A 21,286-nucleotide genomic window follows, 5' to 3' on the forward strand; every position below is an offset into this window, starting at 1 on the left:
TGTCACACTGTCAGAACTGCACCTTCACCAACTATGCCAGCCTCCAGCATCCACTTCCCCCACAAATGTCCTCATGCTTTCTTCCACACTCATGCTTATGCAGTGAATACACTCCCTTTGTTCCATCAGCTCCCTCTCCAAGTCCCACTCTGCCACCACCTACATGAACTCTGCTAACTGATTGTGGCTAAGGTAGGCTAGGTAATGATTTTTGTCTTGGGGCAGTCTGAGATATCTGATACTTTTTTTTTTATTCGTATAGTACAAAGCAAAAGAGGAAAATGTATATTTTTACACAAACATTGCATAGGTTTTTGTGTTTCCCACTCTCCTGTCCTCCATGTGCCACTTATCCTCTTGAATGTAAGCTCTTTGTGGAACAGATATTGTCCACCTTTGTGTTTGTACTGCACCTAGCATAATGTGGTCCTCTTCCTGATGGAGGCTCTGTGAAGTATGGAAATATAGGTATTTAATAATAATAACTAGATTATTTTAAGATCCCAACTATTAAGAGAACATATGTATAGAATTAAATTACAAAAATACTTACATTCTAAACAAAAGACCACAAACAGATCTCAAAATTACTCAGCATAACATATCTGGAGAACCAGTATGGTCTTTTCAATTTGTTGGCTAACTGCCAGACTGATGTGTGTGTGTACGTGTGCATGGGCATCACAACATGGGGAATAGATGGCCAGCCCTCTGTGGAGAAAGAGGTGGTTAGGGACTATTTAGAAAAGCTGGATGTGCACAAGTCCATGGGGCCGGACGAGTTGCATCCGAGAGTGCTAAAGGAACTGGCGGCTGTGATTGCAGGGCCATTGGCCATTATCTTTGAAAACTCGTGGCGAAGGGGGGAAGTCCCGGATGACTGGAAAAAAGCTAATGTAGTGCCAATCTCTAAAAAAGGGAAGAAGGAGGATCCTGGGAACTACAGGCCAGTCAGCCTCACTTCAGTCCCCGGAAAAATCATGGAGCAGGTCCTCAAAGAATCAATCCTGAAGCACTTACATGAGAGGAAAGTGATCAGGAACAGTCAGCATGGATTCACCAAGGGCAAGTCATGCCTGACTAATCTAATCGCCTTCTATGATGAGATTACTGGTTCTGTGGATGAAGGGAAAGCAATGGATGTATTGTTTCTTGACTTTAGCAAAGCTTTTGACACGGTCTCCCACAGTATTCTTGTCAGCAAGTTAAAGAAGTACGGGCTGGATGAATGCACAATAAGGTGGGTAGAAAGTTGGCTAGATTGTCGGGCTCAACGGGTAGTGATCAATGGCTCCATGTCTAGTTGGCAGCCGGTGTCAAGTGGAGTGCCCCAGGGGTCGGTCCTGGGGCCGGTTTTGTTCAATATCTTCATAAATGATCTGGAGGATGGTGTGGATTGCGCTCTCAGCAAATTTGCAGATGATACTAAACTGGGAGGAGTGGTAGATACGCTGGAGGGCAGGGATAAGATACAGAGGGACCTAGACAAATTGGAGGATTGGGCCAAAAGAAATCTGATGAGATTCAATAAGGATAAGTGCAGGGTCCTGCACTTAGGACGGAAGAACCCAATGCACAGCTACAGACCGAATGGCTAGGCAGCAGTTCTGCGGAAAAGGACCTAGGGGTGACAGTGGACGAGAAGCTGGATATGAGTCAGCAGTGTGCCCTTGTTGCCAAGAAGGCCAATGGCATTTTGGGATGTATAAGTAGGGGCATAGCGAGCAGATCGAGGGACGTGATCGTCCCCCTCTATTCGACATTGGTGAGGCCTCCTCTGGAGTACTGTGTCCAGTTTTGGGCCCCACACTACAGGAAGGATGTGGATAAATTGGAAAGAGTCCAGCGAAGGGCAACAAAAATGATTAGGGGCCTGTAACACATGACTTATGAGGAGAGGCTGAGGGAACTGGGATTGTTTAGTCTGCAGAAGAGAAGAATGAGGGGGGATTTGATAGCTGCTTTCAACTACCTGAGAGGTGGTTCCAGAGAGGATGGTTCTAGACTATTCTCAGTGGTAGAAGAGGACAGGACAAGGAGTAATGGTCTCAAGTTGCAGTGGGGGAGGTTTAGGTTGGATATTAGGAAAAACTTTTTCACTAGGAGGGTGGTGAAGCACTGGAATGCGTTGCCTAGGGAGGTGGTGGAATCTCCTTCCTTAGAAGTTTTTAAGGTCAGGCTTGACAAAGCCCTGGCTGGGATGATTTAATTGGGGATTGGTCCTGCTTTTGAGCAGGGGGTTGGACTAGATGACCTCCTGAGGTCCCTTCCAACCCTGATATTCTATGATTCTATGTGAGAGAGAGAGAATGTGTTCACTGGCACTATTCTTCAGAAGTACTACAGTCAGGAGAATCTCCATGTTTTTCATTTTCACAACTTTTTGCAAACAATGCCTGTTTTAAAGCAAAATAATGCCAAAATAAAACATTATGCCCACCTCTTCAACCATATTTAAAAGAAACTATTCATAGCTCAGGTTCAAAGAAATGTAAAAAATTCATAGACCACCCCAAGTTGTGATGCGTGGTAGTTTGCTGATTCCTTGTGGGCTGTTTTAAGGTATTTCTTCCAGCTCAGGTACCTATTTTATGACAGTCATTGGCTATGTTGCTTCCTCAATAAACAGGTATAAATATGGAACATTACCCTGAGATCACAAAGGGAAGATAGGGTTTTTTTAATGCTTACTTTGCTATTGCTCCAGTTTCACAGAGAAACTGGCCCACAAAATAAAACAACCTGTGTCAGAAGCAGATGAATTAGAAACAAATGGCCTGTTTTAATGAAATATATATGTTGTAGTTGTGAGAAATCAGGGAATAAAAATGCAGAAAATGTATGAGCAGATTATGCAGTTCCTCAAGTTTTCTCTGAAATGTCTATTTTTCTTCTACCAGTCAGTTCTTACACTACAAATTTAAATGTTTTTCTTCACATTCCAATAGTTTAAAGAAAATGACTGGGTAGTACATCATATGAAGATGAGTTTACAATGTCAATTCAATGGCAATATCTTGAATGCAAAACTGTATTTTGTATATTTCAGTAGGTTAGCTGTATCGTAGAGAAAATTTACTTTCATTTGAAGACTTCAGTTCAGATTTTCATTATTATGTTTTCTAGAAGACATGAGTTTGGATAATGCAACCATGTTTCTCCATTTAGAAGAATTTAAGTCTCCAATCTAATGCAAGAGGGGTTGCAACGAAACACACACACACACACAATGCCTAATTGGTGACCAGGCCTTCAGATTGCAGAGCGAAGTCCATTGTACCTGATGCAATTGAGCCAGAAGCTTGTCACTTTACATACATATTTTTGAGACGATAATATTTTACAGATCCTTATTCAATCGTTCACCTTGTACAAGGAGCAAAAGGTTTAGGACATTTTGTTAATTTATTTTATTGTACAGAATAGTGATGCTCCAGACTGGTGTGCGTGCAAATTATGAATTCTTAGAGTTCATCTTGATGTCAACAGTTACTTTAGCTATATTAATAATGCAGCTGGCAGGTCTTTTAATGTCTGATTCAAAAGTGGAGTCTGGTCATCTGGTTTAATGTTACTTTTTAAATTTAATAACAACCACATACCAAAAAAAAAAAAAAATGCAGTGCAGCTACTCTCCAAAAAGAGTAGTGTGCCGGCTGTCCTTCTTGGATAGTCCTAGTCTGTGGGGAGTGTCAGCATTTTGTTTAATACCAGAATCTGTTAATTTAAAATCTGGGATTATTGAATGGATGATCCTCTTTTCCAACTTTGAACCCATATCTGGCCCAGTAATTAGCTTTGTTTGTGTAAATATTCATGGCATATTTAAATTGGGTCTGATTTCCTAATTTCAAACATAATGAAAAACTATGTATAGTTGGCTTGATTATCCTCTCACTTTTTGTATATTGTATTTTCTATGGGCACAGCTCCATTGACTTTGGTGGGGTTAATTTATGCTACTATAATAGAGCAGAATCAAACTAAATTAGGGGATATTAAGTAAATATATTTAGTAATTGTCATTAAAGTGGACGTCAGAGTCTTTACACACATTTGACAAAATACATTGAAAATATTTTGGCTTTTTTCCTATATGGAGAGCAAATTTAATTGGTTTCTCTCACCATTATGCCTTTGGCTCAGAAGTGGTTTTTAGATTGAGAGTGGAAGTGCATTCTCAATGCACTTAAGCACTTCCCTTTTAGTGCAGCATGGTAGGCCCACTTCAACAGAGACTGCAAATTGGCTTTTATGATCCACACAAAAGGTTGTCTCAGGTTTAGAGATTTCTACAAACTCATTTTTCCTCACCTGTGATCAGAAGATGGAGATCAGCTCAGGTATCCTGTGAACCGAGGCTAAGTGTATCACCTAAGCCTGCCAGCTAGCGGCTTTGAATTTACCTTTCACATGGAAAATACTGGACTCCTAAATGTTTCATCAAGACAGCACTAAGTATGAAAGATCAAAGTTCAAGGAAGATATACCATAAAATTTAAAATCAATATTTTATTAGATAAAAGCTACTGTATAAATTTAAGCGCAGTTACATATAAATCGTTACATATAAATTGTTGATGAGAAAAAGGATCTATTGTGTCAAAGACGCAGACAAATATACACAGTGTGTTTTCACAGCTCACATTTTAGTTTACTGCACATCTTCAGTTCCTTTCTCTTGTAACAGCCTTTATAAATATTACCTTTCATTTAACCTCTGGTGCATTTTAATAAGATAGCAACATAAGGAAGTGGATTGATTTTTGCAAAATTTGAAGGACTATATTGGAAAATGCATAACTTCCTGGCTTGTCTAGTATTTTTATAATATATTATTCTGTTTAGTGTATTTTAAGCTCTTCCAAGGTTCCTCTCTTTCCCCAGATTCTCTTTATTTGAAATGGATTATCTATAGTAGGCGATGCTATGTGTGCATGGAAATTAAAAGGTTTGTCCAGAGCAGTGCTCTTCAGTTTACTACTATGTGATTCTCTTCACTGAAGAGAGTAGAATCCAATCAATGACTTCAGCTCGAAATAGAGGGTGAAATTCAGGCCCTTTTGAAGTCAATGGACATTATGCTATTCAGTAAGGCCAAAACTTCATCCAGGGTTCTCACTAAAAGCAAGGCATGTTTTTGGAGCTCTCCATAGTAGTTCATTTACTTTTTTAAAATCAAGTGTGAAAGGTACTAGATTACAGCCTTGGAGACTAAAGTTCTTTCTTTATTCCCAGAAGTACAATAGAGGCAGTGCAAGCAAATCTCAACAGTCTGCCTCAGTCTTGACCTGGAGGAACAATCTCAAGGGGTGAAAAGACTCTCCTGGCTATTCATTTCTTGACCTCTTTGTTCAAACTACCAACCAGGATGCTAACCAGTGGTTTTGTGACATGGACATTTGCCTGCTGTGGACTGGATTGAGACTGCACCAGCTCTTTTCACATAGACCACGTAACACCCAGCAGATGGGAATAATTTTCAGGGACTACTGAACTGGGCTGGATTTATATTAGTGTTATTATTCCTTTGTAGCACCTAGAGGCCCCAACTGCAATCAGGGCCCATTGTACTAATTTATGTACATACTGTTCACATATCAAGAGACGATTCCTACCCCGAAGAGTTAACAATCTAAATAGACAAGACAGTAGGGAACTGAGGCACAGAGTGGTTAAATGACAGACCAGAGACTAGGGTGACAACCCCTTTTTAAAGGCAAAATCAGGACACATGCAGGAGCCCTGCCCTCTCTGAGGCCTCATCCCTCCTCTTCCCGAGGCCCTGCCCTGCTCTTCCTCTCCCCCTGAGGACCCACCCCCTCCTCAGGCTGGAAATCAGAGCCAGGCCATGGTAAGAGCCGCCCAGAAGCTCAGGTCGCTGTGGGGAGTCCCAAACTCTCCATCTGTCCTGGGTGGGGAGCTGGAGTGCCCAAGAGCAGCCCCCAACCCATGTCCCTGCCTCCTGAGAGTGCCACCCATTGCAGGTGGAAGGTCCTGGCCTCCCTGAGCAGCTCTTACCACAGCCTGGCTCCTTCCAGTCTGGCCAGGAGGTGGAACCTCTGAGAGAAGAGGAGGAGCAGAGGCAGAGCCTCATGGCTGGGTGCAGGGGGTAAGGCCCACCTCTATCGCCCATGCTGGGAAGAGGCAGGCACCACCCCTGAGCCTTGGGCAGGTGCGGAGCAGCACTGCAGGGAATTCGGGACAAATGCTATCCCAGAGTCATTCAGCCCAGGACCGGGACTTGAACTCTGCATTTTGGGACCGGTGGTCACCCTACCAGGGATTTGAATCCAGCCCTCATGAGTCCCACTTAAGTGCCATAACCACAAAACCATCGCTGCTATCTAGATTATGCTACTGATTTCAAAGGTAAAAGTTTCAATACCCATTGTCACAGTTCTGGGCTAGCTGCAACTTTGACTCCCTCTCTTCAAGTGTCCTTATCCAGGTGACAGGCCTCTTTTCTTCATCTGTTTTGGGGAGAAATCTCATGATTTTCCCCTTCTCAGAATGGGACCCAGGCTCAGTATCCTGATCATGATTCCTCAGCAAGTTCACTGAGTTTGAGCCCCATTAATCTTCGGGAGCTAATGATGAATGCAGTGAGCCCAAACAGTCTTTCAGAAAAAAAGTATTGGTTAAACTCAACGGTAGGACAGAGCATTACAAGAGCAAACAGTTTTAACACAACAGTCTAAACTGATAACTGTTTTACCTAAAGCTAAGGTAAGCATAACTTATCAAGGCACTCCCACTTCTAGGAACTGGGGTGCAGTCTGCTTCCACTCAGTTCCTGTGTCTTCCCCTTTTGTTTTAAGGCTGTTCATTTATTAGTCCCAAAGATCTTTTATCTCTTAAACCTGGTTAAACTGCTTTCTGCAGCCCCACCAGAAATGGGTTGGGGATAGACTTCAATGCAGCTGGCTCTCTGCATTGTCCTTTAATTACCAATAAATGGGGGGCAGAGGGAGCTATGAGAAGTGTTTGTCTGCTTTCCTGTATGTGCAGGCCAGCTCATGTCTGAGTTACCCCCTTTGAAATCATACAGCAAGCAACACATTAACAATCAGATAGACATGTAATATTCATAAAATGTTATGGGCATCTCCCACATCCTTCACATCCGTTACCTATTTTGGGTTCCCTCTTTACCCCCTTCCTGAGTCAGACATTTCCCAGATAATCTTACATGCGAATGAGCAGCTCCATGCTATCCAGTATAATTATCCAATGATGGTCAGGGAGCTACTAATGGCCCCCAGGTATTGCAGATATTTTGGCATCCTAGTTCCAGCTAGATCTTAGCAAACAAACATGCGTTATATGCTAGGTAGAGCTTTGGAAAATAGCAACTTGGTTCTTGTCTCTGTAAAGGAACGTCCTGTCAGAGGAGGGTATTTTTTTGATAGCTTGTAAATAATTCCCCACTATGAGCAGATTAAAGTAAGCTACTGTTGGTAGCTAACATAGCTCTATACTGGATTGCAAATTAAATTCCCTCTGGGGTTTGAGAGATGAAATCCCAGTCCTTTATCCTCTAAGCCACTCAACCTTTCCTCTTAAGCAACTTAATAAAGATAATATTCATATCTGCATCTCATTATTCCCACATTATAATATAATAGATTTCCTTCTTTTGTATCAAAAACCAAGAATTTACAAATTGTGAGCACTATAGAAAGATATACTGTCACCTTTTATCTTCTTTTATCCAGGAGTACTGAGGAAATGATAATATGATGCTTTGCACTTATATAGCATTAGTTAGCTCAGGATCTCAAAGCACTTTTAAAATATTAATGAATTAAGCTTCAAAATACTTCTTTGGCATAGATCAGTACCTGCTTATATAAATCTGCTTAATTACCTGACACAGTTCAGTCTGACTCAGATATTTTCTGTGACTAATCTTCAGATTAAATATGTGGATACAGCTGAATAATTCACAAGTGAGTAATTTACTCTACAAATTTAGGGCTGCTGTGCCCAATTTCTACTAGATACAGCAGAGTGGGAGAAATCAAGAGAGCTGCTCTTAGCTCTTTGATGCTGGAGTCACTTCTAAATTAGCCCTACACTGGTTGGCCATGGACCCCCTAAACAGGGGATTACTGAGGAGGTCACATAGGAGCTAGCAACACCAGTTCCATGCTGGAAATTCCTCCATGCTACGGCCGTTCTCTAGCTAGGTAGCAGTGTTGCCTTTGTGTTACTAGAGAAGTACAAGGGGGATGAAGTTGGCCAGAGAAACTTGCTGCCTAGCCTCTTTTCTTGCTCAGAGAATTTCCATGAACCTTTTGTAATTCCAGAAATATATTTTTATTAGCGTTAGTAGTAAATATTTATATAGTGACATGGCCAAAAGGCTGCAGTTGGGATTGGGGGCACATTGTGCAGGGTGCTGTGCAAACATAGAGAAGAAACATTGTCCAGGAGAGTCCTCACGCGAAAAGATGCAAAATAGACAAAGAGTTGGGGCACAGGGATGTAACATACTAGTGCATTAAGATGGTGAAAAACTGGCATCACATCTTTAGTTACATATTTCCTTGTTGATGTTGGGTTTTTTCTTGTTGTTTTTAATTGGGATAGCGGTAGGGTGAGGAATGGGGAAGCTAGGAAGACTAAAGTAATGGGAAAGGAAGGGAAAGAGGGATCCTCATAGCTCTATACCTCTCTAATATACCCTTTATTTGATTTTTTTTTTATTTTTTCTCTTGGATTGATCATAAACAGATCACTCTGAGGATCTGATAGTCAGTATTTAAAATATTTAAAATTGGAACTGTTAGCTACATGCAATAAATCACATAAATCCCAGGGTATTGTGGTGTTCCCTGACCTCCAGTGTTTCTCTTTTAATCTGTAGAAGGTCTTGAAGAAACCAATAGAGAGAGGTAACAGATAATTGTGATTTGGGAATTTTAGACAGTGTTATGCTTTTTTTTTCCTTTTTGGGTCATGCACAGTTATCAAGGCATCATTCCCAGAAAAAATTAGGCCATTGTAGCTTAATAGCAGAATTTAATTGAATTTTCTCTTGTCACATTTACACAACATATTTGCATATTCCTAACTTTAAAGGATGCGGGCTGTCTTGTTTAATAGCCTCTATGGAAGGGCAATGGTGATGGGTGTAGGAAGAACTTTCCTTACCTGCTGTGTCAAGCAGTGTCTATCACAGATAAAATATTTCACTTCTGAGATTACTGAAAGGTTAGTGTGAACATTCTTGTTAGTAATGCTCAATAGATGCAATAGTCAAAGAAAACAAACTCCTAAAGGGTGTGTGTAAATGCTCCCAAAGCAAATTGATTTTGAAATTTGAGTGAATGCTCTGAGTATTTTTTGCAGAATTTCTCAGCTCCGTATTAAAATACCTGTACATTTGTATGGTATTCCACATTCAAATTTACCTAATTCCAGTCACATACTTAGGTCAACATTTTTAAAAGTGATTTTGATTATGAGTGCATCAATTTTTGGTTGCCCAACTAGAGGAACCTTTAAATGCCCTGATTTCTAGTGGGTGGGTACTCAGACCTTGGTCCGCTCCTGAAGTCTTCACCCCCTCCTCCAGTTTGTCACTAGATGTCAGGGGAGAGCTCATTTAGACCCGCTTATATCATTAAATTTGCATGCCTAGGATTAAACATATGCATAAGTCATTGCAGGATTGGGGCTTTAGAGATTTTCTATAATTATTGTCTCAAGACGAAGAAGTTAAGGGGGGAGAGCTGCACAATCTTTTCTAATCACTTTTTAAATTGTCCATTCCAAGTTAGTTTCATTCAGTTCCTCATGTTTCATATAACACTTAACCTTTCTTAAGTTTCTCTCTGTTTTGAATTATGTTGTCTCCCTTAACTCCCACATCCATTCTACGGCAGGAGCACAATAACTAAGCTGTACCTCCGCACCACGGTGTATCGCAAGCCGATAAACTGTAATAACATTCAACATGTAACATTGAATTCAGGTGGCAATCTACAAGCCTGTTATTTTCATAGGAAAGTGAAACTAACAGCCTGGAGTACTGTTCCATCCCTATTGCTGGATTCTGGAAATCACCTTGTAACTGAGAAGCATGAGATTGGAATCTTTAAAATGTAAACAACATATTTTCAGATAATCAATAATGTAAATGGCATATGGAGGTAGACTTGAATCCAAGATGCAGGTCCAGTGAATGCATTGTTCAGGAGTCATACACTTGTTGATCGTAGCAGAGGTGCATTGATGTCACCTGCCCAGCAACATGGGGGAGGAGAGAACAAGTAAAGAAAAATGAACTGAAACAAGCTGTCATTTGTGGCAGCAACATCAGAAAGTCCTAACATATAAAATGCATATATTTAGTAATAAAAATGGCATGACTTCATTGCTAAGGGATTAAAGTTATTGTAGCGCCATTATTAGCTTGATCAGGACACGAAGGAGAATGAAACAGTGAAATAGATTTGAAGTGGCAGGCCACAACTTTATTAACTTTTAAGTTTCTTTTTGCAGGAGGGCATGCTAGGTATTTACTTGAGCTTACAATGGTGTTAAGTGGTCTTGTGCCATATAATTAGTCCTGGGCAGAGAATGATCATTCTGTTTTGTGGAGAATTTTGAGATTTCAAAATTTGTTTTAATTTTGATTTGAAATTAAATCTCTACATTTTGAGATTCTCCATAAAACAAAAATTATGAGGGGAGGGGAATTTGTTTCTGAGTCATTGAAATGTTTTTGTTAGAAATGTTTATGAAACATTTCTATCAGAAATATTGAACAAAGTGTTTTAACCCTTTTTGACCCAGAACAGGAAGTCCACTAGTAGGCATTTTCTACACAAGTTTCAATAAAAAAGAATAGGAGTACTTGTGGCACCTTAGAGATTAACAAATTTATTAGAGCATAAGCTTTCGTGGGCTACAGCCCACTTCATCGGATGCATAGAATGGAACATATAGTAAGAAGATATAGATAGATAGATAGATAGATAGATAGATAGATAGATAGATAGATAGATAGATAGATAGATAGATAGATAGATAGATAGATAGATATACTGTGATACAGGATGGCCAGAGGGCAGCAGGAGAGTGTTAAAAGGGAGCCTTATTCCTTGTAGAGGGAAGAAAGTTTGCTATAGATTAATTAAAGCACCTGAAGTCAATTAGAGCACCTGAAGCCAGTCACTGCTAGTTCAAGCGGTTTACCGCTATCCTTAGGGCCCCTGGGCTGGAATCCGGAGTAGAGGGCAGGCCCGGGTCCCTCCCTCTCCACTCCCCTCCACTAGGAGGCTGGTGGGGCAGTTAATACCCCAGTTCAGGGGCGAGAAACGGTGCCCTGAACCCTCCCCAAGAAGAGAAAGCATGAGACCCGTCCAAGTAGTGCCGGCAATTTGCCACAATACATTCAGAGAAGGTGGAAGTTGCCATACAAACTGTAAGAGGCTAATTAGTTAAGATGAGCTATTATCAGCAGGAAAAAAAAAAAAACTTTTGTAGTGATAATCAAAATGACCATTTAGACAGTTGACAAGAAGGTGTGAGGATACTTAACATGGGGAAATAGATTCAATATGTGTAATGACCCAGCCACTCCCAGTCTCTATTCAAACCCGAGTTAATAGTATCTAGTTTGCATATTAATTAAAGCTCAGCAGTTTCTTGATGGAGTCTGTTTTTGAAGCTTTTCTGTTGCAAAAAAACTCTCCCCTCCCCTCCCACCCCCCCGCCGCCCCATAACACTTCACTGTAGTCTGAGTGATGTTGCTGTACTTAGCTGATGAAATCATGGAAAGCATTGATGATGTTGTCCTCTACTCTGTAGTAGACCCCGGTGCCTGCTTGCTTTTCTCCTGAGATAACCTCTTGCAGCATGTTTGCTCTGTGATGTGTCGATGTGAGTGACTCAGCATTTCTGATGTCCCCAGCATTTTCAGGTCATGGCTCCAACTGTCCCTACATCCGAAGAGTTGCCAGATGGCACTGGTACTGTCTGCAACATCAACTTTGAAATGTTGCCAAACTCGGGAGGATGTATATTTAATGTGTTTTCCAGGAGGGGTTGGAAGATTGTATTTGCATGGGCTGGAGGACAGTTCCTTCTGAGAGAAATGCAGTACACCAAAACCATATCCAGCAGAGATGGGAAAATGTGACCATCCCCCCTATCTAGGAGCTATGATTAACAAACTCCATCCTTTCCAGAACTGAAGTAGTAGTGGGGAAAACATTTTTAGAAGGAGCTGATGGTGTCCAGGCAGTAGCTTGCTGAGGGATCAGTCTCTGGATCAGAATTTGGAGTAACTGGTGCTGTGCTAATCACAGCTTCCTCCTCCTTACTATTATCATTGTCTCCTGCCCCCTGACTGATCGATTGTGCACCAAGGAAATATTGCTCTCTCGAGGGGCGGCCAAAGTGGTGCCTGCTGATTATGATTCTTTATGGCCTAGTTCCCCTTCCTTCACTTCCTGGTGTTCATGCTACTAAGCTTCTGCAGCTGCTTCTCCAATGAGCAAGCCAGACGTGGTCTTTCTTTTGCTCACCCTAAACTGCTCCATGGAAGAACGCTGTTTCTTCACTACCTCACTCTGCAGTCTGGTAGTTTCACTGACAGAGCTATGAAGTGGGGACTCTGGGAGGGATGGTGCAGGCTCATTGCTGCTTGTCCTAGGAGTAGCAATGGGATTTTCTCCCCTCAGATAATTGCTTTAAAGTCCCTCCTTACAACTTGCAGAATGGGCAGTAGGGGGGCAGTCAGGCTTCATGAGGTGAAATAAATCAATTAATCATTAATCAGCAGTGGCAGCTGCGAGGTTGAAGCAGACAGTACCTGATGATATGCTGGGGAAATCCTGTCCTGACAGTCCTCAGCCTGCTACGTTTCTTTCAGAGAGAATAAGATGTATCAGTCTGCCTGCAGCTTCAAACAGACAAAGATATAAGCATGAGACTAAGTCTTCCTCTAAATCCACTTCAAAGAAGTTGGATTCAGTTGTGAGCAAGCCCATCAACTCAGTTCATGAGGACTTAGTATGTCCTAAATCCCAGAGGCATGACAAGAAAGACCATAAGCATTGGGCTCCATCAGTACCAGACCGTGTTCCATTGGTGCTGTCATCTCCGGCTCCTCTAAAACCCAGGGATCCATCGGCATTGATGAAGTTCGATCCCGTCAACTTGGAGTAGCTCCCTCCTCACTGGATCCCATGGCTCAAACAAGCCTCCCACACCAGGGAGATTTGAATCCATTGCTATCTCACAGGACATTTGCAGTCTCCTGGATCTGGACCCCCTCCTCCATTGGGTCTCTCTATTTCCAGAGAACTAACATCACTTCTGAGGGAATTGACCACTGGAAGGAATTTATCACCTATCCCATACACAGAATATACTTTCCTTCCAATGGCACTGACAGTACTTCCCCTACCACCACCCAAAAGACCTGCACTGGTTTGAGAGCAAATTCTGCATCATCTGTCTTGAAGTTGCTGGTACCCTATGCCATGGGGGCCCCCCATGACCATCTGTTGACTCCTCGCACTGGACCTATTATTAACTCCTCCTACTGGCCCTATTATATTGGGGAACTGGGGACTAGTATCCCCCTGCAGAGTCAATCCGATCTACCAGGGAGTCACCCCTTGCCTCCTCTTTAAGGGGATGCTCAGATCTGCCCCTGGATTCAGCAGAAGAGGAGGAGGAACATTACGCTCCTGATCCAGTGGTTCTGCTGGAACCAGCAAGGCTGCCAGCATCATCCCCAGACAAAGCAGTGACTTCTACGTACCCCCCCATCCTTGATGACTTCAGGCAGTTTCAGGACTTGCTCCACAGAATTGCTGGAGAACTTCAGATTCCTCTCAAGAAGATCCAGGACTCCCAGCACAATTTTTTAGAATCATCCCAACACCTGGACACAACAGAATAGCTCTCCCCATTAATGAAGCCATACTGGAGCCAGCTAGGACAGTTTGGCACACCCTTGTCACCCATGCTCCCACCCTGAAAAGGGTGGAGAAATGCTATTACATGCCAGCCAAAGGAGTGGAATTTTCTCACCCAACTCCCAACTCACTGGCGGTCTATGCAGCTTCTGAATGTGCTTGACCACAAGATTCCTGGTCTACTCCTATCAATAAAGAGGGCAAATGCCTGGATATGGTGGGGAGAAAGGTCTTCTCATCACCTAGCCTCCAGTTCAGGATAGCCAATTAACACACGCTAATGGCTAAATATGATTTCCTGAGCTATGTCTATTTTGCAGAGTTTACTGACAGCCTTCCGCAGCAGAACAGAGCTCATTTTCAAGCTCTGATAGACAAAGGCAAACTGATAGCCAGGACTGCTCTACAGTCAGCAGGTAATGCTGCTGATACTTCCTCTAGAGCTATGGCTACCGCCATCGTCCTGCACAGGGAATCATGGCTCCATGCGTCTGGGTCCCTAGGGAGATCCAGAATAACATTGAGGACCAACCCTTTGATGAATCACACCTCTTGAACCAGAAGACAGATGAGTCCATCCATGCCCTTAAGGACTCCAGGGCTATCCTCCACTCGCTGGGGATATATATGCCTGTCGCTAAGAGTAAATTCCACTGCCCATCAGTCAGCTCTAGACATATGGCTCAGCAGTTTTTTACATCAGAGGCCCTATGAACCACCACAGAAGAGACAGAGATTCAAAAGTCCTGCTTCCCTATACTCTCTGCAAAAGGCTCTGCATCCCAACCTCAGTCCCTGGTTTGACATTATTCAGGATTTGCATCAGGTGTATTTCGGTCTGAGAAGCCTTAAAGATCTTCGCTATTTCATACAGGCTAATATGTTCACTTCTGGCAGTTGGCCCCACTGAGCCTCTCATTGCACTGGACACCAGCCACAAGTTGCAGTGAAATTACGTTTATAAATTTACAACTTTAACATTTCTGCCATTACACCTTCCTAGCCCGAAAATGGGCCTCCAGAAAGCTAAGGCAAACAAAAACAAACCACTACTTTTGACACCTTGTCAATCTTGCCCTGAGGGGGAACAGTTTCCCAAACTGAAAACACAGTTCAAAGTACAACTCCAATCTAGGGCAGGGCAGCAACAGCAGCAGGATGGCTGCTGCATTCCTGTGAGAGATTTATATTCAGCAAAGGGCTGGAACCATTTGAATTAATCTTCTTTCCCCCTGGAGCATGGCCAATGCATAATTTCCATGTACATTCTGGGAGGAGGAAGGCTGTGAAAGAGACAAGCTTGACCCTTCCTTTCCCCCTCCTCCTCCCAGGAATCAGGTTGCTTTTCCCTTAGCTGGTCTCATCAAATATCCTTCCCACTGAAACATGGGACAGAGTCGGGCCTTTTAATATCAGCATTAAATGATATTTTTGTTAGAGAGCGAACTTCTGCCTCCAGTGTCAAGCATTTCACCATTATATGTTCAATATTCTCCATGTCTTTACTTAGCTCAACCACAGCCATACTTATTCTTTAGCAGTTTTCTTCTTGGGTTATATTATTTTGTTAATATTTTCAAGGTCAGATAAAAATGGCAGTAAGATGGCTCCTTACTCTACAGCTTACTGTACTGTGTTTCAGTAGGCCATGATGATCTTGGCACATAAGGAAACAATGCTCTTCAAGTATCAAATTGCTATATATACTCCAATATATGTCGAGAGAGAGAGAGAGAGAAAGAGAGAAGGTTTTAGTGGGTAGCCATTACTCCACAGGGTTGAAAGATGAAATGACTTTTGGCTGTTATGGCCGACAGGGCCACTCAGGTGCTTGGGGCGGCATTCAGAATGGGGCAGCAGTCCGTGTCCCACAGCAGCACTTCGGCGACAGCTCCACTGCTCTTCCCGCCACGGCGGCTTTTGGGCAGCAGCTCCACCACTGTCGCGGCAGCGGCAATTCGGCGGCGACTGCTTGGGGCGGCAAAATTGGTAGAGCCGCCCCTGGTGGCCGAATCTGCAGACTGAAAGCATTACTGGACTTTGGCCATTTTCTATGAAAAGGGAAACAGTTTTCAGTATAAACTACTACTCACATTTATTTGAATTGTTCTTTTCTTTTTTTTTAAATGATGTTAGTCTTTCTTGACCTTCTCCACTTGAGGGCAGGTCTACATTAGAAGTGCTACATTGGCGCAGCTGCATCGGTGCAGCTACACTGCTGTAGCGCGTCTGGTGAAGGTGCTCTGTGCCAACGGCAGAGTCCTCTCCCATCAGCACAATTACTCCGCCTCCGTGGGAGGTGGTTCCTATGTCAGCAGGAGCGCATCTCCCGCCGACATGGAGCCAGTTTGGACTTAAGTGGTAGTATAGACCTGCCCTCAGAGGCAGATTTTTCTTTTTTTTCTGAGCTGTGGCAGTGGGTACTGAAAGGTTCTGCCTAATGACCCATATTACAGCTCATAGCACTTTGGCGACACTGCACCAATCATGCAGAGGAAGTATGAACCTGACCCAAAAACCATTGAAGTCAATGGGAGCCTTCGATTGTTTTCACTGGGCTTTTGATCAGTCTGTAAAAGAGCTCTGAACTCAAGAACCACTGCCATGGAAAGATAAACAATTGGAAAGGGCAGGTGAGTTATGGGAAGGAAGGCAGCAGTATGTTTTTAAAGAGAGCGCTAGAGGGAGGAATGGGCAGTCAGTCCACGAGAGAGTAGTTCTGCAGGAAAGATATGGATTCAGAAATAGAAAAACACAGTCAATTAGCTAAGACATGAGCATGTGAATCTTGCTAGCATGATGATATTCTGTGGAAATCCCCATATATGTTGACACTTACAGTTGAGCTAAATTCTGGTTTTGAGTTTATTTAAGTAAGAGAGCAGACTTAATTTGTTTTCCCACTTAATTACCATATAATCTTTCAATATGTGTCAATATACATCTTGTGTCTGCAGGCCAATTGGGCCCGTAGGTTCTGTTCATCCATTTTCCGTGAAGGATGTGTGATTAGCTATGTAAGCTGATGGTAACAATATTAATTTAAGTATGTGTCTACTCATAAAACAAATATAGTGTTTGGAAATTTACATTTGTGCTCATGCAAAGAGAGTAAATGTTTTATAACAGAATATTTTGAATATTTACAGCTCAACTAAAATAGGGAAATTTTTTCTTTGTCAAAGAGAGAAGGATCATTTAGCCCCCTGGTGTTTTGACTCATAGGAATTCACATTAAAAAGGAAAGAAAAGAAGCAGTAGTAGTTAATCATTTCCATGATTGGCATATACAAACTTTTTTTCCCCAATATGAGAGCGAGTGACTTTATTACACTCTTTGTCTCATGATTATGTCATGAGCTCCAAATGTCATCTCTTCCAGGAACTCTGAATATAACGGGTGAAGGGGGAATTCATGAGTTGACTCTACTGTGTATCGTATTTGTTACATTTGAAAAAATACTCCAGTGGTTTACAAACATACAGAGTGTGATAATGTTTCTGACTCTCCACCATGCCACAAGTAAGGGCCAAATTGTGCCCCAATTTACAACCCATTCAATCTCTTTGACTTTAGTGAGATTTTGCCAGGTGTAAGTCAGGGCAGAATTTGACCATGAGAGTTGAACACTCAGTCATATTCCTGGCAAAGTCTAATAATGTTCAAAATATTCTTATTCAACATAGAACCTGGGAAGTTTTTCTTTTAAAATCTTCTACTCTTGAAGCCTCTGATCCTGCCTGCCTGCCATAAACTGCCTATTGGCATGCTTTCACCCCACACTTCTTCCTAACTGGCTTCTCCCAATATCAGTGTCAATATCACTCTTCATTAAGCTTTTGTTTATTAGTTATCAAGTTAAGATGTTGCCAGTCTCTGTTTCAGTGTACTTATGGTGAGAGCAACAGAGTGAGTTTGAACAAACAGCCAACACTCAATAGTGCTGACTAGCATAGTGACAGCTGTAGAAGCCATATATATTTTTTATTCTTTTCTCTTAAAAAAGAAAAAAATGTTGACATTTTTAGATAGTTGACGGGGTGGAGGAATGGTGCACAAGTATGGTTGTGTCAGGGATACCTGACAGAGGAAAGTTGATAGTAATATATATAGAAAGTAGTTTCCAAATTACTGTAGGAATGTATCAAGATGTTGTGAAGTTAAAGTGAGTTTCAACCTAATATTTAATTGTGCATGATGTGCAGTATACACATCTCAAGATGCCACTACACAGTGCAACCGCTTATGTAATAGATGTATTTTGAAAAAAAAAAAGACACCTATTTGTTATGCTATCCATAGAATGACCTTATTGAGAAAACTCACCTTATTCCACAGAGCAGGAAATAAGTCAACAATATATGTCCAATATTTATGCACTATAGCTATTCACTGTAGGGTTTTATTTCCATTACTAGCAATCAGCCAATATACTTGGTGGTGTTTTTTCTATTGGATCACTGGACCCTACTACTGAGAACTAATATGAACTTGAGAAGCAGGGAAGATGTATACATGTATAAAATAAACAGAAGTTCATTTATATAACCCAGACTTCTGTGAGGTAAAATCTAGGTTTGCTTCCCCTCACCTAGGCTTGCAGTAGAGAAGACAGAACTACTTCAGATACCAATGTGGTTCTCACTAGCTATGTCTACACTTACAGCAGTGTGTAGAATACAGACACCTAGCATGTGTATAAATAACAGGGTAGACGGTGAGGCATTGCTTAGTGAGCAGAGTAAAGACATGTTAGAATCTTAGGGTATAAACCCTACGTGGCTCTCTACATGCCCAAGCAGTGCCTCCCATGTCTACACTGCTATTTTTAGCAATGTAGTATCCCGCTGCTTTCCCGCTCACAGAGAAAGGCTCCAGCAGTGGGGAAAGGCTCTGACTGTGGGTAGGCAGTGCCTTTCACTGCCACGTATAGCTGCACATCACAGTATGGACACAGCCTGCTTTTCACTATAGTGTGTTTCTACACATACCATCCACACCTCTGCCAGTGTATACAAGGCTTAAGAATTGTATCTCTGTAATTTCTTTTTAATATTTGCCCTAAAAACAAAAGGAGGACTTGTGGCACCTTAGAGTCTAACAAATTTATTTGAGCATAAGCTTTCGTGAGCTACAGCCCACTTCATCGGATGCATCCTTTTCTTTTTGCGGATACAGACTAACACGGCTGCTGCTCTGAAACCTGTCAATATTTGCCCTGTTAGCAGTTAAAGGCATACATTTGCTACCTTGAATGGAGGACATGGGACAGTTAATTTATGTCTAAAGAGGTCTGTCCCAGATATACTTCATATCTGTCCACCGTTTGCTTCTAGTTAAAGGTGGTAATAGAATATCCATTTAGCTGGATAGGACTTGTCCATAATGCTTTTCAGCATTTCAACGTTAAAATATAAAACAAAACAAAAATTCCTCTTTTTCAAGGGCATTGCATTAGTCAAAGGAGACATATGTGCCTCTGGAAAAAAAAATTTGCAAAATAGGTATACAAAAATCCATTGTCAACTTGAATTTCTCATATGAATTGCAGCTGTTGGGGCACTCATTAAATCTTCTGGGTATCAAGAAAAATAAGGACCCCATTCAACCTCTTTCTACTTTCTATGTAATAGGAGGCATAGTAATTATGTAGGTGGTTTATGGTGATCTATAGCAGAATCGGCAACCTTTGGCACGCAGGCCATCAGGGTAAGCCCCCTGGCGGGCTGGACTTGTTTGTTTACTTACTGTGTCCACGGGTTCGGCCGATCGCAGCTCCCACTGGCCACTCCAGGCCAATGGGGGCTGCAGGAAGTGGCACAGGCCGAGGGATCTGCTAGCCACTGCTTCACACAGCCCCCATTGGCCTGGAGCAGCGAACCACAGCCAGTGGGAGCTGCGAGTAGCTGAACCTGTGGACGCAGCAGGTAAACAAACCAGCCCGGCCCACCATAGGGCTTACCCTGGCGAGGCAGGTGCCAAAGGTGGCCAATTCCTGATCTATAGGCAACTGTATTGACTATTGACAGCTAAAGATTTGTGGAGTTTCTTTTTCAGACAAATTTTATATAAGCTATAATATGTAGCTGTACTTTACAGCCAACCTGCTACTACCAAGGCTAAGTCAAGTATTTACTTCACATTCTTTAATGTTCTACTGTATGCAAGTCAGAATCTGCTGAGGCTCTAGCTCTTTTTCCTAAATCATCTAATATGGGAGAGTGACATCGGAGTGATATCGGAGACATATCTGATGAACAGAGAGTTACCTTAATTTCAGTTTTCCTTACATTTGCATAGGGGTTCAATGTGCACATGTGTTATAGACATAATTTGTCTTTTGGGGAGAAATGAAAGTATCTATGGGAAGGCATGGATCCATACCCCAGGGCTTTAGAATTATGTTTATCTGTCAGAGCCAGGCTGTCTTATGGACCTAGCTGGAGATCAGTCCGGGTGGGGCTCAAGCTGTAAAGAGGCTGTGTCGCTTTGGGATTTGACTTGATGAGGAGGAGGACAAGGAGGCTTATGAGGTTACACTTTAACTATGTACACTTATTTTGCTCCCTGATGATGGTGGTTGTTATTATAGTAGCATCTAAAGGACCAAATCCAAGATCAGTACAATGCCACTGCACAAGCCCATAGTAGGACGTAGTCCCTGCCCTGAGGAGCTTACAGTCTAAATATACAAGACAGTGAGACAAGGAAATGTAACTATTCTTATCCTCACTTTACAGAGGGAACTGAAGCACAGATGGATTAAATGACTTGCTTATAAGCACGTAAAATGTTTGTGGCAGCAGTTGAACCCAATTATCTTAAGTTCCCGTCCAGTGCATTGACATTATTTCAAGGCAGTACCTATGTTTGTTTCTGCAGACCGTAGTGGAAAAAGCAGAATGATAAAGATGAGACACCTGATTCTCCACTGCACCAGCTACCATCATCCACATTAGGACAGCAAGGCTACCGTTCTGATCTGGTAGTACTTGTACCTCCTTTGCACAGTTGTCAATGGCTACAAAAGGTGCTAGGCAGTGGAGCCTTATATCCAGGATGTGAGACATTAGAATGATATTAGAGGGACAGATTCAGAACTATGTCTGTGACAGTTTTGTGTCTACTTTTTTAAGATGCTGGACTTTTGTGCATTTTTCTTGGTTATCTTAGGAGGAAGAATTCTTAAAGAACTGTCATGGCAGAAAACGGGTATTTGCCATTTGTTTGGCTTTGTGTAAAAGGTCACTGAAATTCTCCCCCTGGGAGAAGGTGAGAGAAAGACGAAACCACATGTGATAGTTGTTAGTCACCTCACTTAATGCACTAGTGTAATATACT

The 21,286-nt window shown here is 42.1% G+C and overlaps 1 protein-coding gene across 6 annotated transcripts in view; it reads left to right on the forward strand.

Annotated features, from left to right (window-relative positions):
- Positions 1 to 21,286, forward strand: part of MYO16 (myosin XVI) — a 610,604-nt gene that overhangs the window by 552,912 nt on the left and 36,406 nt on the right. The window lies entirely within an intron of this gene.

Source organism: Lepidochelys kempii, chromosome 1 (genome assembly GCF_965140285.1).
Source record: "Lepidochelys kempii isolate rLepKem1 chromosome 1, rLepKem1.hap1, whole genome shotgun sequence".
In the NCBI taxonomy this organism is placed as follows: Eukaryota; Metazoa; Chordata; order Testudines; family Cheloniidae; genus Lepidochelys; species Lepidochelys kempii.